The sequence below is a fragment of the Carcharodon carcharias genome, chromosome 11 (assembly GCF_017639515.1).
Source record: "Carcharodon carcharias isolate sCarCar2 chromosome 11, sCarCar2.pri, whole genome shotgun sequence".
In the NCBI taxonomy this organism is placed as follows: Eukaryota; Metazoa; Chordata; class Chondrichthyes; order Lamniformes; family Lamnidae; genus Carcharodon; species Carcharodon carcharias.
In genome coordinates this window covers 28,619,414-28,637,839 of record NC_054477.1, presented here as the reverse complement: position 1 = coordinate 28,637,839, position 18,426 = coordinate 28,619,414, and the positions used below count along the sequence as shown (strand labels likewise).

General features: G+C 44.1%; 1 long non-coding RNA gene across 1 annotated transcript in view; it reads right to left on the bottom strand.

Moving 5' to 3' along the window:
• LOC121284193 overlaps positions 1 to 14,669 on the bottom strand; it is a 50,999-nt gene extending 36,330 nt beyond the window's left edge. The window contains exon 1 of the long non-coding RNA XR_005944451.1: positions 14,508 to 14,669. This is a non-coding gene — a long non-coding RNA (uncharacterized LOC121284193). The remainder of the gene's footprint in view (positions 1 to 14,507) is intronic.
• Between the last annotated feature and the right edge of the window lie 3,757 nt (positions 14,670 to 18,426).

Sequence of the window (18,426 nt, the reverse complement as noted above, 5' to 3'; positions counted from 1 at the left end):
CGTATGAATGCAGATGTTGAGTATTACAGACCATTGCTCATGATGGCAGCATAACCAAATTGGTTCCCACACGTGACCATTTTCTGCATGTGCACTCCAGCAAGAATTGTGACTGGACAGTCAGAAGGAGCAGAAAGCTTGGTTGAATTTCTCCTCCTTCCCAAAGACAATTGTAATGCTTCTACTGCAAGGTGAACTATCTCAGCTCAGACTAAAAATGTGACATGCGACCTTTACTAACTGGCTCAGTGAGTAGAGATAAAGTGTAGCAAAACAACAACAACTGAACTTGTATTTAAATAACGCTTTTAATGAAGTAACATTTCCTATGGTGCTTCACAAGGGCATAAAATATGTAAAATTGACACTGAGTGAAAGAAGGATACATTAAGGCAGGAGACCAAAAACTTGGCCAAAGAGGTAGGTTTATCAAAGCATCTTACCTACCCAACTCCAGGAAAAATGGGTTGAGTTTTCAAACAAGAATGGCATTTTAGAAGTATAATGAAGGTACAGATTATGATTGCAGAGATGCTGTTCCATTCATAGCCAACTAATGGGATTGTGATGTATTGCGTGCTGCATTTGGTAATATAATCAAGAAGCCGCAGAATCATATGGGAAAAATTTTCCTCCCCGTTAGGCAAGCGCGCCATTTTACATGGGTGGGCCAATTAAGGGCCTGCCCAGCGTGATATCCGCCAGGAAGCGGGTGGGGGAGGATTCCCTCAGCTGAGAGTGCACTCTTTTGTGCATGCATGCCAAAGAGCATGCTGATCTCCCTGAGACTAAGTGCTGCCTCAGGGAGATTGGCTCCAAATTAAAAATTGTTAAACGAATGATAGAAAAGTTTCCCTGACATGTCCCCTCATGTGACACTGTCACATGAATTGGGACATGTCCATAACTTTTATTGAAACCTTTATTAAATATTTAAATACCCTCATGAAACCTCATCTCGCCCATGGATGAGGTTTCATACTTTTACTGAAGCTCGCCAGGGATCCCGGCCTGCCCGCCAATCTTAAGGTTGGACAGGCAGGTCCATTAATTATGTTAATTACTTTTTCGATGGCCTCAATAGACCGTTGACAGTTCGGCAGGCGCACAGCTGATTTGGCTGCGCCTCCACTGACCTGAAAACGGAAACGGCGCGGGTTGACATCGGGAGTTCCATCCGGCATCATCCCGTGTCATTTTACACATCCCCATAAATTAAACTCTTAAATTCCTGATTCAGCTAGCATTTGGAAATGTGTGGGTTAACTGGAACAGTCAACATGGATATCATGAAAGTAGGTCACATTTGAACAGTTTGTGTTTTTTTTGAAGCAACATCCAATTTGAGAAAGAGAATATTGTAGATGTTGCATGTATGAGTTTAAGTTTCTCATAAGGTACTTGTAAGAAAAAACAGGAATTTGGTCTAAGAACAACTATAATAGCATGGACAGAAAGCCGCTTTCCACCAGGAAAGACTTGCTTAGAAAAAGGTTAGAAGGTTTACTTTATGGATCTATTTGCATCCACTTTTGTTCTCAAGTTACCTTGATTTGGACTTGAACATGGAGAAAATAAATCCATTTGTTCTTATCCAGAGAATTACATGCAACGGCTTTTCTTCTGATTCCTACAATGTTGCCTCTGGCACTCTACAAAGATCTATCTTTGGCCCCTTTCTATTTCTCCCCCTACATGCTGCACCTTGGCAACATCATCAGAAAACACAACACCAGGATCCACATGTATGCTGATGACATCCAGCTCTACCTTACTACCACCTCTCTCGAATCTTCTATTTGCCACACTGCTTATCTGATAGCAAGTATTGATTTTTGTTTTATATTTGTCTAGGGAATGAGGGAGTCGCTAATAAGGCCAAAATTTGTTGCCCACCCCTAATTACCCTTGAGAAGGTGGTGGTGAGCCACCTTCTTAAAGTACATCAGTCCGTGTGTTGTAGTTACACCCATACTGCTGTTAGGTAGGGAGTTCCAGGATTTTAAAAGCGCCACTGAAGAAACGGTGAAATATTTCCCAGACAGTATAGTACTGTGACTTGAGCTGAAATTTTCTCTAACTAAATATTGGGAAAGCCAAAACCATTGTCTTCAATCCCTGTTACAAACTCGGTAACCACCTTCCTGACCACTGTCTTGAGGCTGAAGTAGATCATTCACAACCTTGGTGTTGTACTTGACCCAAAGGTGAGCTTCTGATAACATATCTACTCCATCACCAAGATTACCTTCTTCTACCATCTTGGTATTGCCTCATTCTATCACTGTCTTAGCTCAATTGCTGCAGAAACCCTTTGCCATGCCTTAATTACCTTTAGATTTTACTATAACATTGCTTTCCTGGCCAGCTTTCCATCTTCCAGCTTGTCCAAAACTCTGCATCCTGTTCACTTATTTTCCCTGTGGCTTGCTAACCTACATTGGCTCCTGGTCCAGCAATGCCTCAATTTTAAAATTCACATCCTTGTTTTCAAATCCCTCCATGGTCTTACTCCTCCCTATCTATGTAGTTTGCTTCTGCCCAATTTTCATCCACTGCACACTCCCAATTTTAACCAATTCAATCACTGGTTGTTGTGCCTACAGTTCCCTAGGTCCTGAGTTCTGAAATACCCTTGCTTAGCCTCACCACTTCTCTCTTGTCCTTTAAGAAGCTCCTTATGAATTCCTGATAAACTGTCTTAAAACCTCTTTATCTCAGCTTGGGTGAAGTGCTTTGGGATGTTTTACCACATTTAAGAAGCTAAATAAATGCAAGTCATTGTTGTTGTAGAAATTTGCTGATGACACCAAAATAAGAATTCTATTAGCCTGTGATTCAATAGGACCAGCAAGGCACATATTTGGCTGTTGAATTCTCATGGGTACATTAAACCACAGAAGGATTAATAGAACATGACAAGAAATGCAATGTGGAAGGAATGATGAACAGAGTGGGTTTCCATTTCTTCCTATGAGTTTAAGTACAATCTAGGCAATTTGTCTATATATTAAAATAGTTATATTGAAAATTATACCTGAGCAATGTTTTTTTGATCTAAATGTGAATCTAAATTTGATCTAAGCTTAACCACTGAATATATCGTTTAATGCTGACACTTTAATAAAAATGTTTTGATTGTATAATCCATTTCACAAAATGGTCAATATCTTTTTATAAGTTTGCATTTATGTACCTGCATTTTGGTATTCCTTACTGAAAGATTCATTGCTTGTTGCCTCATTTTTGCAATTCCTCCTCAATAAATTACTGAGCTCTTTTGTGCTGACTACTCTAGTTATCCAATATTTGTACCTCATTGTCCTGGACTTCCTTTTCATTTCAGCATACTTTGTTTGCTTTTTCCTTGCAATTGTCCTTCCTATTTTATTTGATACAATCCTATTAAAGTTCTCAATTTCACGTTTCTTTTTTAATGTTTTCTTTTCCAGTTAACTAGCCTATGATAAAGCTAAAAAAGGAAAAAGACCCTTTGTGTGGTGCAATTGTGTGGTCAATTTTATCTACTGTACTCTCTCTTATGATGATAAAAACTTTGAGATTTGCACTGTGAGTTGACTGCTCATAGTACTTAATGTCCACTGTTTTCATACAAACTTTTAATGTAATCCAGAACCAGCCTATGCTTATCAGGGGAAAAAGTCACACGTGAGAAAAGAACCATGAATAACTAAAGAGATTAGAGACAGAAAGGAAAAAGATACAAGTGCAAAATATGATGCAAATTCCACTGATTGGGAGAGATATGAAGAACGGCAAAGGCTGATAAAATAGATAGAGCTACAGAAAGGAAGTATGAAATAAAACTTGTAAGGGACATCAAAATCAGCACAAATTATTTTTGAAGTTAAATTACAACAAAAGGGTGGCCAGGAACAATGTGAGCTCCCTGAAAACTTTTAAAAAATTCATACATGGGATGTGGGTGTCACTGGCTAGGCCAGCATTCATTGCCCATCCCTATTTACTCTTGAGAAGGTGGTGGTGAGCTGCCTTCTTAAACCACTGAAGTCCCTGTGGTGTAGCTACACCCACAGTGCTGTTAGCGAGGGAGTTCCAGGGTTTTGACCAAGCGGCAGTGAAGGAACGACGATATATGTCCAAGGCAGGCTGGTGTGCTAATGGTGATAATGTCACTGAAAGTAAGGAAATGGTTGTAATGTTGAATTTTCCTCTGAGTAGAGGAAGATGTTAGCATGCCAGATTTTCCAAGGAAACTAATATTGAATCAAGGACCAGGATTAAAATTAAAGTAAGCAAAACAACAGAAATTAACAAAAGAATGGTACTAAAGATTGATAAATCCCCAGGACCAGATTGTTTTCATTTTAGAGTTTTAATGGAAGTAACCTAATTCGATATACATTGCGCTGCACCAATTATTCTAGATTCTTCAATAATACACATGCAGCCAATGCCACATTAGCTTTCATATTCCATTGTCTCACTAATGGTACTAGCATTTGACAACAAGGACCAAGCCATGAACTGCAGGCACTACTGATGCATAATTGCCAACCTTCTACTTTTGGAGCTGATGTCTGTAGTGCAATGGGTTAATAGAATAGTTATGGTTGTTATGACGAGGATGGGAGGAGTGCGCAGTTCATCTAGCCACACTACTCCACAGATTGCAACATCAGTGTAACTGTTTAATTCACTCAGCAAAACTCAGCCAATTGTTTACCTTCGCTACTGTTAGACCCAGAATAAAAGAGACTTTAACCAGGCTTCTTTCAATAAACTCAGAATGTTGCCTATGTCTTGCCTATCCCCTGTGACCTATGTTAGTATACTTCCCCAATTAAGCTCACTGTACCCTGTAGGGTGTGCACGCCTATTCTAGTGCTTGCAAAGGTTGCTGAGATACTGTACTGGCCAGGGCTACTGGTTGTGTTTCAGGCTGCTGACCCCGGTCTACAATGGTAGGAAAATGCTCAATGTTACTGTTTTGTGTGGTCAGTAAAAATGGCTTCTGCACAAAGTCTTTGTTTTACCCAAGATAACCTCAGTGGTCAAATGACTATGGCAAGCCTTGTATACAAGAGGCAGCAGTGCACAAAGACATTTCTCCAAACATCCCTCTTTATATAAAGAGAAATAATATACATTCTATGAACTATCATTTGCAGTTGCAAGTAACTCACATACTGTACACAGTCTATAAAGAAAGTCATCACGGTGAACAGAAAATTATTCATTCTAGTCTGTCTCACTTTAATCTGTTTCTACACATGCATTGCACACATATCTTTAAAGCATTCGGGTCTTGTAATGGTATGTGTGCGGGTTATTGTTGGTTGTTTTTCTGATGTCTGCTAGTTCCTAGGGTGACGGCACCTCTTGGGAAATGTCATTGCCATAGGAAGTATTGCTGCTGACCCATTGTATTTGTTGGTTCAGTTGGTGAAATCAACTCTTCCTCATAAGCTGTCTGCTGTGAATGTATATGCCTGCGGTTGTGACAATATATCCGGTCAATGACTTTGCTTTATACAGGTTCCAAGTTGCCAAGTGGGCTGAATTTTGTTGACTGCGTTGATTGTTTGCACTGACGGCTCTCCAATTCTCAACTCTGACAATGATTTGGTTGCTTTATCAAAGTGAAATTTTGCTTTGTCGTTTCACTTCGATTTTGTCACTCATTCCTGTTACTACTACTGGCTTCAGTAGTTTTTATTAGCTATTGGAAGAGTAGTTTGGATGTGGCATGACATTAGTGTTACAGATGGGAGTGGATTTAATTTAGAACAGCCCTCATTTCTCCACTCACTACATGTAAACAGAAAGGTGTTTTTGATTTTTTGATTCCCCGCCTTTTATAAGTGGTGGCTTAAGTGTCCCAACCCTTCAGTTTGGAGTGATCCAACCCTCTATTAATAACCTCACAGCAAACTCGAAATAAGGTAAAATAAGAGGGTTGGTTTATTTTACACACACATACAAAATGCAGGAAAGGGGCTTTGCATTCATACAATAAAAGAGAGATAAGGGAAAGAAAGGGTTTCAGGTCAAAGATCATGATAAAAATAAAAATGATGGTTTCACGTGAATCCAGAGTCCAGAACCAAAGTCTAAGGAGGAATTCTTTCGCAGAGTTCAGCTGGCTGAAGACCGGTGGTGTAAGATTCACTTTTCCAGTGGTGTTGATGTTCCAAGATGGAGTAGGCACACAGAAGTTGAATCATTTCTGTAGGTGATAGTATAAAATCACTCTAGCAGAGTCAGGTTAGATATGGGCCAGTTGTCCAACCTGGCCAAAGCTCACTTCTTTGTGACCTGCCAGTCAGATGTTAAACAGCAGACTGAAGATGGAATCTGAAGCTGTATAACTAGCAATTCAAACAGCTGAAGTCCCGGCCATGTGAGAGGGTGGTTTTGGGTTGAGCTATTCAGCTAATGGGGTTTCTTGTTAAACCCATTGTACTTTGTAACAATAGAACCATTAGCACAACGTTGGAGATGAGGAGCCACAAATAGCTCTGTCTTTATCCAAGCTGACTAGTGCAGACATGTCATCTACTATCCTTTGTGTTGGCTTGGCTGGAATGTTTCTACAATGCAAGGAGTGTTACATTCCAGGGGTTTGATGTTTTAGCCTTTGTCCATGTTTAAACTGTTCAGAAACTTCCAGTGCTACCATCATGTGGTCAGCAGTGGCCATTTTATCAGTCCAGCCATTTGTCCATTTTAAAAGAAAAATAATTTTATAAAGTAGCCAGGGTGACATTGATATATATATATATATATATATATATATATATATACACACATATATTTTCCTTCCTGTCTTCTAGACAGGACATTAGTCACTGGACTGGACTACTTTCCATTCTTTCATTAGGTGTATTTCTCCACTTTAAGACTGCCTTGCACATCTGTGCTGGATCTACTGGATTTTTTTATGTCCCCTTTGGCAATCCGCGCCCACCCCCGCCCGCTCCTGCCCAGTATCCCACCATAGGAAAAATTCTCCCCAATGTCTCTAATGACTTGATGACTTTCAGAGTATGTGGTGCCATTGCTTCTCATTGAATCTGGAAGATTTCACAGTCTATACTAGTGACATCAACTTCCTTCAAAAGGAGTGCGGCTTTTATCAGCATGTCGACGATGTACAGCTGTTTCCCTTGCTTGTACTTCGCTTCCAAATGATATCCCTGTAAACACAATAACTCCATCCTCTGCTGACGCTTTTGAGCAGATAGAAGCAGTTTGAGAGAGAAACTTTGATGTCGCTTGTTGTCAGATTCTACCATCACTTTGTCTCTCCCAAACAGGCACCGATTAAAAGCTCACAATCAAAGACAATAACCAGGCACTTTTTCTCAATGTGTAGCATTGTTCAGTTTGTGTTAAAGCTCTGGATCCAAATGCAACTGTTTTTCCTTGCTGCATGAGTGTTACGCCAAGTCCTGTTTCATTGCCATCACACTGCAAGGTGCTTTGCCATTGGCATCACTGTACCTCGGCACTGACGTTGTCGTCACCAGTTGTTTGATGTGAGTAAAAGCTGCTTCTTGTTCTGAGCTCCAATGCCAAGGAACATCCTATGCAGTGAGCTTGCATAGAGGTTCACACTCTGATGACAAATTCAGCAAGAACTTAGGTAGTTCACAAATCCAACAAATTGCTGCACCATCTTCACACCTGTAGGTTGCTGCATCGCAGCTATAGCTCATACCTTATCAGGATCAGGATCAGGACGAAGTTCTTTTGCTGTCAGTACATGACCTATGTAGTTACTCAGCTTCAGGTTCAGCTAGCAAATTGTCTCTAGCATTCTCACTAGATTCTGATCATGGTCTACGATGACTTCTTCCAGCATTTCTCCACATCCATAGACTAGCATATCATCCATGATCGCTTCCACTCCTGGAAGATCATTGACTATCTCATGTGTCTGTGTTGATTCTCTTCCCGGGCAATAGGAATGCCAAAGGGCATGCAACCACCTCTCCCTCCCAAATGACATGCAGAATGTAGTCAGAAAACTGCAGCATTCATCAAACTTTGCTTGCCAGTATCCATCCTTTGCATCTGGGGTAGTAAAGACCTTTGACTTGGCAAGTTGCATCAAAATTTCTTCAATGGTTGTCATGAGGTCATGAGATCAATGCAAAATTTTATTAAAGCCTCTGAGTCTATGCACACTCTCAGCTTTCCAGGTTTTTCTCACTGCGACTGTGCTGATAATCCAGTCTGTAGGAGTTGTCACTTTATTACTCCCATCTTTTTAAGCTCCTCTATCTTGTCTTTCAGACTGGACTTGAGAGCAGCTGGAACTTTCCTCGAAAGATGCTGACTTGGCCTCACATTCTCATCTATTTCAAGGTGATATTCACCAGGAAGACATCCAAGAGCCTTGAAAACATCCTCTTATTTTATCTTATTTTGTCAGGATCTGTTCAGCAGTCCAAGCTGAACTCCTGAGGTGAGGTGAGAGTGACTGCCCTTGACATCAAGGCCACAGTTGACAGAGTGTGGCATCAAGGAGCCCTAGCAAAACTGGAGTCAATGGGAATTAGGGGGAAAACTCTCCAGTGGTTGGAGTCATACCTAGCACAAAGGAAGATGATGGTTGTAGTTGTTGCAGGACAGTCATCTCAGTTCCAGGACATCAGTGCAGAGGTTCCTCAGCGCAACCATCTTCAGCTGCTTCATCAACGACTTTCCTCCGACCATAAGGTCAGAAATGGGGATGTTTGCTGATGATTGCACGATGTTCAGCACCATTCGCGACTCCTCACATACTGAAGATGCACTGCAGCAACTCACCAAGGCTCCTTGGACAGCACCTTACAAACCCACAGCTTCTACCACATAGAAGGACAAGGGTAGCAGATGCATGGGAACACCACCATCTACAAGTTCCCCTCCAAATCACACACCATCCTGATTTGATACTATATCGCCGTTCCTTCACTGTTGCTGAGTCAAAATCCAGGAAGTCCCTCCCTATCAGCACTGTGGGTGTAACTATACCAGAGGCACTGCAGCAGTTCAAGAAGGTGGCTCACCACCATCTTCGGGAAGACAATTAGGGATGGGCAATAAAAATGCTTTCCTAGCCAGCGATGCCCACATTCCCTGAAAGAATAATTCAAAAAAAGTTCAGCTAGACATCTCAATGCAGTCACATACTATTCAATGCTCTCCCCCTCTTGCTGAGTTCTGGTGTTGAACACACATTGTTCATAAATAACATTAGTAGATGGGTGTAGTGGGTCTTCAAAGCTTCCAATACTTCATAAGATTGGCTTTGCTACTCTTCGGTGAGGTCTAGGGTGCAATACTGCTTGTAGCACTCTTTCTCCAGCACTGATAACTGAATTGCTACTCTTATTTGTTCAGGTTTCTTGTTTAACTCTGATAATTTCATAGCTCTGTCATTGAGACTGGAAGAAGTTCCAATTTATTTTCAAATCTCCCTTCATCTCCATATGAGCCGATATTGGAATATTCAAAGCCATAGTGACTCACCCAACAGTCAATGCCCTGTACAAACTTGCAGACTGATATTTTAGCTAATCTCTGCTGTTACTTACAGTGGCTGGCTCTCTTACAGCTATCAAAGCCCACTCAAATTCAGCTGCACACTCCTAACGCCATGAGCCTGAACTTCCTCAGAGTGGCAATCAGCATAGGGTTGCCAATCCACTCCTAGTTTGTTACCCGAAATCCTGCCTCGCCCAAACTTTCAACTCAGGCTGGTCAATGCCTGAGTAGCATAGCATGCCCCAGGACTAGTGTAAAGGGTAACGCTGTCAAAGGGAAGGAAACCACTCCCCCTTTTTTATGTAACGAGCCACCTTAAAGCAGGTAAGGTAAAGATCCAGTGAAGAGTAAAGGTCCTTCACAGGCCAGAAAGAAGGCAAGTGTCTCAGATAAGTGGGTAGGATTTAGTTGGGTAGGAGAGGGTTGGGGGAGGGAGCGGAGATCAGAGTCAGGCCTTGTGGGAGGGGGGGTCAGACCTGGAAGGGGCTGGGCCTCGGGGATATGGGTCTCAGGGGGTGGGTGGGTTGGGCTTGGGGGGTGGTGGGTCAGACCTTAGGTGGGAGGGGTGTCAGGTCCCAGGGAGTGTTGGGTTGGGCTTCGTGGTGGAGCTGTGTCAGGCCTCAGCAGGGAGGGGGGGTTGGGCCAAAGGAGGGGGGAGTCGTGCCTTGGTGTGGGGGGGACCTTGTCAGGCTTCGGGGGTAGGTCGGGTTGGGATTTGGGATGGGGGGGGGTCAGGCTGTCGGGGTGGGGAGAGGTAGGTTGGGTCAGGCCAGGCCTTGGGGTTAGGAGGTGGTGTCAAGCCTTGCCAGTGGGTGGGAGTGGATCAGACCTCAGAGGGGTAGGGCTGAGAATTAGGCCTGGCAGGAAGATGGGGTGTTCCATGGGTTGGTGAGTTCCTGTCAGTGGGTCCAGTCCCTTGGGGCTGCGAGAAGTCCTGTATGGGGGTGGAGTGGGTTGTGGGGAGACACCTGGGGGTTCAGGCAGCTGGTGAAGTCCTGTGGAGAGGTGGGGGTGTGGGGTGTTCCCTGAGGGTTCAGGAGCATGCGAGGAGACCCATGGCATTCGGTGTGGGGCTGTGCAGTAGTTACACAGAAGTTGGAACCTTTTCAATTTTTTCTAGGTAACTATTGGTGTAAGCCAATAGTTGGAACCATCTGAAGTTTGTGATTTAAACCGCATTTTTTGATGGTTACCAGTGCAGGGCAATTGCTTAGGGGAAGTTTGCACTTCTGGGCAATTGCTATGCAAACCTTACAGTGAGCTTCCAAGGTGGAGGGGTTCCCCCAGCCCATCTTTGGGGTACTCCCACAATAGGATGCCATGAAGCTCAGATGTTATGGCCCCATGTTTCATGTGGTCAGTAAAATGGCTTCAGCACAAAGGCTTTGGCCAGGATTTTTTGGCCCTGTTGTGGCAAAACCCGCCACAGGAGATTCAGCGGCCCAGCCAAAAGTCCATTGACTTTCAATGGGGCCGGATGAGTCCGGTGGTGGGCGGGGCCAGAAAATCCCACCTTTTGTTTCACCCAAGATGATCTCAGTGGTCACAATACTATGGCACTGCAAGAGGCAGCAGTGCACAAAGGCATTTCCACAAACAGGTACAATGCTACTTAAAGAGACAATAAATTTGTCCTGGTGCTTATTCCAATGAGTGAATTGACGGAGTTTTCCTGACCATATCTGCACCATGTTGGATGCATGTGCAACATGCAACCCACACCTCCAGACAGTAGTGTGACACAGACCCCACCTTCTACCCTTACCTTCTATGATGGAGGGGCTCAGGCAACTGCCACTGAGGTCTTGAGATAGGAAACCCTGCCTCTCCACCAAAACACTGTAAAGTACTATTTACATAGAATGTACAAAAACATTTGGCCAATATTTATCCTCTACATTGGGGAGACCAAATGCAGATTTGGTGACTGCTTTGCAGGACACCTCTGCGCTGTTCACAAGCATGATCCCAAGCTTCCAGTTGCTTGCCATTTTAATCCTCCACCGTACTCTTGTGCTCACATTTCTGTCCATGGTCCTCTGCAGTATTCAACTTAAGTTCAACTCAAGCTTGAGCAACAACACCTCATCTTCTGAATAGTTACTTTACAGCCTTATGCACTCAACATTGAATTCAACAATTTCAGACCATGAATTCTGTTCCCCATTTTGATTCAGCTTTTTGTTGCCATGTGCCCGTCTGAATCTTGTTTTGAATGTTTTTGCTTTTGGACAGAGCTGTTCATTATTCAGCCATTCACATTCTGGACAAATGCTTTATTTCTTTACCACAACCATTACCACTCCCTTTGCCTTTTGTTCCAAGATATCTTTGTCCACTACCCTATCCCTTTTGTTCTTCCTTGCCCTCCCTCCTTTTAACAGCATAAAACCCATTATATATCTACCTACCTTCCTTCAGCTCTGAAGAAGACATATTCAGCTCGAAGTGTTAACTCTAGCCAAGATTTTCGCTACAATGGAGGGCCTCTCCGTCATGGTGAAAATCCCTTTGGGAGAGTAAGGTACCCTTTGGGATTGTTAAAAGTAAACATGATTGTACATAAAAGGTGCATAAATTCATTGGAACTGTCAAGACATCAAAGAACAGTGAGGGAGACGCACAGCTGTCAAAAAACTGTCCAGATGTCAAATAACTGTTGTTACGATCCCAGCTTGTGTTACTACTGGACAAAAGCCAGGTCCCAGGGTGGAACCCGACTTAATAGATCCCAACTTTTATTTTTAGTTTAGATATGTGGACAGTGGCTACTGAACAGAGTCACAGGAGTCAGCTGATGAACTTTTAACAAAAGGATAAAACATTTATTAAACAGGAAAAGATGATCTATATTACAATACTCCTTCACCCACAGCTATACCTTTACAGATGTACACAGATTTGTAACAATAACACAAGTTACAAAAGCTATCTTATACTCTAGCGTTCACAGTCAGTACACAGTCCATGTAAACCAATAGGCAACCTGTGGTCAGGCATACCACACACTGAAACCAAGTGACTGATGTCACCCCAAACAGATGCTATGGATCTTTCCTCAAATCCCCTCAAAAGCTTGTCACACTGTGAGCCAACCAGTCTCAGTGAACTCCACCTTTCACATGAGGGTTTCCAATCTCCACTCTCGAAAAATTCGCTTTGGAATCTGCTCTCAAGCCGATGCTTTCTCTCAGGCGCCTTCCACAGGGGTCCACCTCCAGGGTTTCGAACTCTCCTTCCAAGGTTCCTTTCTCTGGGTCACCACGCACTTTCTCTCACTGAATACTGCTGCTTCACATGCCCATAGTAAAGAGTTACTGACCTTCAGCTGTCTCCTTGGACCTCTGGCTTTCTCTGTTCCTCTCTTAATTTCACTTAACAGGACCTTTTTCAGATTTATGTTCTTGTCCTTTGACTTAACTGTCTTCTTGGGACCTTTCCTGTTCCATTGCCCTGGATTTGGGGACTTTCTTCTTCTGTTCTTTAGGGAAACCTGCTTTCTCCTGCTTCTGCTGGCCATTGCTTCCAACTTAATTTTGGGACTTACTATCTGTCCCTCTCTTATGCTGCTTCTGCTGGCAACTCCTTGCAACCTTGGAGCCCACTGACCAACTGTACTCAAACTGCTTTGGGTTTCTCTGTGTGTGTGTGTATGCAGGGCTTCCCTCTCTGGACCTCTGTTGCCAGCACAGTTTTTTCTTCTTTGTTGGAATTTCCATAAACCACTACCCCCTTGATAACACAGATCTCCACTTCAAGGGTCATAAAACACATTAAAAATCTTTAAAATTGAAATTAAAACTTAACTTCTCCTTTTCTTAACACACAAATACAGAAACACAAATAAAAATGACCTTAAAAGATAAAACTCATTCCTAGCACACACAAATACAACATACTTAAAACTTTCTCTATTTTCTAACACTGTCCAACTGTCAAAGAACTGTCAAGGAACTGTCAAAGTTGTCAAGGAACTCTTAAAGCTGTACAGGAACTGTCAAAGGATACTAGGTTAGTTGGATGGAGGGTGTAAGGGCAATGGGCAGTGAGTGGGCAGCATAGATTGCCATGAGTTGGCACTAAATTGGCATAGGGGCTATAAAGGCCCATGGGGATGTGAGGGTCATGGGGTTAGGAGGGGGCCATGGCGGTGGAGAGGCATAGGGATATAAGGGGCCAAAGGGATGCATAGAGGGGCATGAGGTGGCAAAGTTAGCATGGCTGCAGCATAGGGAGTGTTTGGGGGTGAGTGGTAAGGGCTATTTTTTGTTTTACTGTTTTCTGTTATTGAATTCAATACAGTGCCAGAGCACAGAGGCAGGCCCAGCCCTCCTCTGCACCCAACAGCCTCCCGCACTCATTCTGGGGGGCGGCGGGGCCGACTTTCAATCCGGCCCGGCCCCCAGAACGAACATCAGAACCGCGGGCGGCCGTTTTTAAAAATTGGGTTTGCAGGCCAGGGAGCGAAAATCTGGGCCTCTGTTGATCTCTTCACAGATGCTACCCGGCCTGCTGAGCATTTCCAGCATTTTCTGTTTTTATCCTTCACACAAGTTTTCAAGCAACTTTGGTTCAGCGAAATCGAAAAGAAATATTAGTGCCTTTTTTTTCTGTCAGTACCTAGCAACACTGGATGCCTGTTTTCCACTCGGTATCGTGTGAAAATGAGGCACAGCACTCAGGAATATCATTGGCAATTAATTTTAATTGGAGTGTTACTAACCTTGCTTTAGTAGGACTTCTGATAGCACCCATCCCAAAACCAGGTGAGGAAAAATTGTAAAATCTAGTGCATTGCCTCCGAGTTGTCTTCATGTTTCTGAAGGTAAAGAAAATGCTGGCACCTAGCTTTGTGAGGAAAGTTGCCTCAAATATTTGCGAAGGCTCAATGGTTAAGGAACGTGATAAATTGGGGTCTTTTTTTTTAATCTCGGAGGAGACAAAGGGCAATCAGCAGAAAGCTTTCGATTAACAAATACCTGGCTCACCGTCTGTCCAAACTTCAATTGGTGCTAATGGGCAACGATGAGCATCGCGAAAATGACCTTGGCTTGGCTTCGGGTGATTTGCAGTGAGGTGCGAAATTGTTGTCGGTACAATAGCAGAAGTAAAGTGGTGATGGAAATGAGGCAGTAAAACGAGAGGCTGGGCTGGAAGAGCTGGCTTCACACCTTCGTTGCTGAGGTAGTGTTTTTTTTTTGCCGGATGTGAGCGTTAGCCCGAATGGACCGGCCTCAAACGGCCGTTAAACGGCTGCGCACGCGCGCCAAGCGGAAGCGGTCCCTCCAGAGTAAGGTTAACACTCCCGCCTCCTCGCGCTTGCTTTGGCTCCTGATGGAAGGTTGCCGGCGCGAACCGTTAAATTCTCGTCCCACTCCACTCTGCACAGATGATGCCCGACCTGCTGAGTATAGCCAGCCTTTTCTGTCCTTTTTAAAATTTCGGATCTCCAGCCCCTCTCTCTCACTCCCTCATCCCTCCCCAAGTATTGCTGCCCGGTCGTTTTGTGGCCGCTCACTGCTTGGAAGGTACTTCACCAGCAAATAGATGAGCCCGTTGATGGAGTGAGTTCCCACCCCAGCCCCCACTTGCCCCCACCCGGAGCAGCTCATGGTGACTTATGTCGTTGCCTTGCCCAAAGGTTGTCAGGTCGGAACTGCCACGAAGATTTTGTCAGGCATGACGCCAAACTGTCAATCAGCACCCTGTGAGGGTGCCAAAGATTTTATATTATACTATATAGAGAGATAGATATAAGGCTTTCAAAAGGAAATTGGATAATTATCTGAAGAAAAAAGTTGATATGTACAGAGGAAAGGCAGGGGAGTGGCATGAGCTGAGTAGCTCATACATAGGGCCTGCATGGGCACGGTGGGCTGAATGGCTTCCTTCTGTGCCATAAGCATTCCATCATTCTGTAAATATTCCATTGTGCTGGGGCTCCTAGCTGAATGCAATGGTCTCCTTGGTCTGATATGACTATCTGGATCCAGGACTGACAAATATTGAAAGGAGGGTAGAGAAATTAGTGGGGGGGGGGGGGGGCGATTAGCTCATTTGGCTGGAGGCTAGCGTGTGGATCAGATTAATGCCAACAGCATGGCGTTGATCCCCATTTCGGCTGAGGAAGGCTCAGGGCTTGCCACTTCGCCCTACCTGTCGTAAAAAATCACAGCACTTAGCTCTGGCATCGTGAATAATTGCCAAGGACCTGCCTTCAGGCGGAGAACTCAAAGAAGTTCACATTGCACCCCAGTTTTTGGGAGTTAAGGGGGCTCAAAGCATAGCAGTGGGGGCAGCTTGTGCCCAATCTGTGCATTTGTTGGTCCCAATACTAATTTCTGGGTTCATTCCCCACATAGTAAAAATGAACTCTATCCCCATGAAATATGTATATAAGAGGCTTAATAAATGAAAGGCCCCATTGAGAAATTGGAATAGCCAGTGTTCTTCAAGAACTCTCCCATGGCTGCCATCTCCAGATATGCCAAAAAATGATTTTAGTTACTTTTGAAAATAAATTGGGCAGCCAGTTTGTTACTACAAGTTTGAACTTTTGCCCAAGGTAAATTTATACAATTTTTGACCCTCGTGGTTATGGTTGTGCGAATTTTTTTTTATTCGTTCACGAGGTGTGGCTGGGCCAACATTTATTGCCCATCCCCAGTTGCCCTTGAGAAAGTGGTGGTGAGCTGCCTTCTTGAACTGCTGCAGTCCATGTGGTGTAGGTACACCCACAGTGCTGTTAGGAAGGGAGTTCCAGGATTTTGATCCAGCGACAGTGAAGGAACAATGGTATATTTCCAGGTCAGGATGGTGAGTGACTTGGAGGGGAACTTTTAGGTGGTGGTGTTCCCCTCTATCTGCTGCCCTTGTCCTTCTCGATGGTAGTGGTTGTGGGTTTGGAAGTGCTGTCTAAGGACCCTTGGTGAATTCCTGCAGTGCATCTTGTAGATGGTACACACTGCTGCTATATGCGCCGGTGGTGGAGGGTGTGAATGTTTGTGAATGTGGTGCCAATCAAGCAGGCTACTTTGTCCTGGACAGTGTCAAGCTTCTTGAGTGTTGTGAGAGCTGCACTCATCCAGGCAAGTGGGTAGTATTCCATCACAGTCCTGACTTATGCCTTGTAGATGGTGGACAGGCTTTGGGGAGTCAGGAGGTGTGTCACTCAGCACAAGATTCCTAGCCTCTGACCTGCTCTTGTAGCCACAGTATTTATATGGCTAGTCCAGTTCAGTTTCTGGTCAATGGTGGGATGTTGATAGTGGGGGATTCAGTGATTGTAATGTCATTGAACGTCAAGGGTCGATGGCTAGATTCTCTCTTGTTGGAGATGATCATTCCTGGCACTTGTGTGGTGCAAATGTTACTTGTCACTTGTCAACCCAAGCTGGATATTGTCCTGGTCTAGCCGTATTTGGACATGGACTGCTTTGGAATCTGAGGAGTTGCAAATGGTGCTGAACAGTGTGCAATCATCAGCGAACATCACTACCTTCTGACCTTATGATGGAAGGAATGTCATTGATGCAGCAGCTGAAGTTGGTTGGGCTGAGGACACTACCCTGAGGTCCTCATGCAGTGATGTCCTGGAGCTGAGATGACTGATCTCCAACAACCACAACCACCATTTATTTGTGCTCGATATGAATGCAACAAGTGGAGAGTTTTCTCCCTGATTCCCATTGACTCCAGTTCTGCTAGGGCTCCTTGATGCCACACTCTGTTAAATGTGGTCTTGATGTCAAGGGTAGTCACTCTCACCACACCTGGGGAGTTCAGCTCTTTTGTCTATGTTTGAACCACAGCTGTAATAAGCTGAACAAGAGCTGATTGGCCCTGGCAGAACCCAAACTGGGCATCAGTGAGCAGGTTATTGCTAAGCAAGTGCCACTTCATAGCACTGTTGATGAGTCCCTCCATTACTTTACTGATTATGGAGAGTAGACTGATGGAGCAGTAATTGGCCAAGTTGGATTTGTCCTGCTTTTTGTGTACAGGACATACATGGACAATTTTACAGATAGCTGGGTAGATGCCAGTGTTGTAGCTGTACTGGAACAGCTTAGCTAGGGGAGCAGCAAGTTCTGAAGCACAGGTCTTCAGTACTATTGCCGGAATATTGTCAGGGACCAGAGCCTTTGCACTATCCAGTGCTTTCAGCTGTTTCTTGATATCACGTGGAGTGAATCGAATTGGCTGAAGAATGGCATCTGTGATGCAGGGGACCTCCGGAGGAGGCCAAGATGGAACATCTACTCGGCACTTCTGGCTGAAGATTGTAGCAAATGCTTCAGCCTTATCTTTTGCTCATTGAGGATGGGGATAGTTGTGGAATACCCTCCTCCAGTGGGTGTTCAATTGTCCACCACCATTCATGACTGGATGTGGCAGGACTGCAGAGCTTAGATCTGATCCAACAAAAACAGATCTGATCTGTTGGTTGTGGGATCACTAATCCCTGTCTATCACTTGCTGCTTGTGCTGTTTGGCATGCATGTAGTCCTGTGTTATAGCTTCACCAGGTTGACACCTCATTTTTAGGTATGCTTGGTGCTGCTCCTGGCATGCTCACCTATACTCTTCATTGAACCAGGGTTGATCCCCTGGCTTGATGGTAATAGTAGAGTTGGGGATATGCTGGGCCATGAGGTTGCAGATTCTGTTCAAGTACAATGCTGCTGCCGATGACCCGCAGTGCCTCATGAATGCCCAGTCTTGAGTTGCTAGGTCTGTTCGAAATCTATCGCATTTAGCATGGTGATAGTGCCACACAATACGATGGAGGGTATCCTCAATGTGAAGGCAGGACTTCATCTCCACAATGGTCACTCCTACTGAAACTGAACTTTTGCAATTCATTAATCAGTTCAGAAAAAGGCAAGTGGTGCATTCCTAATTTCA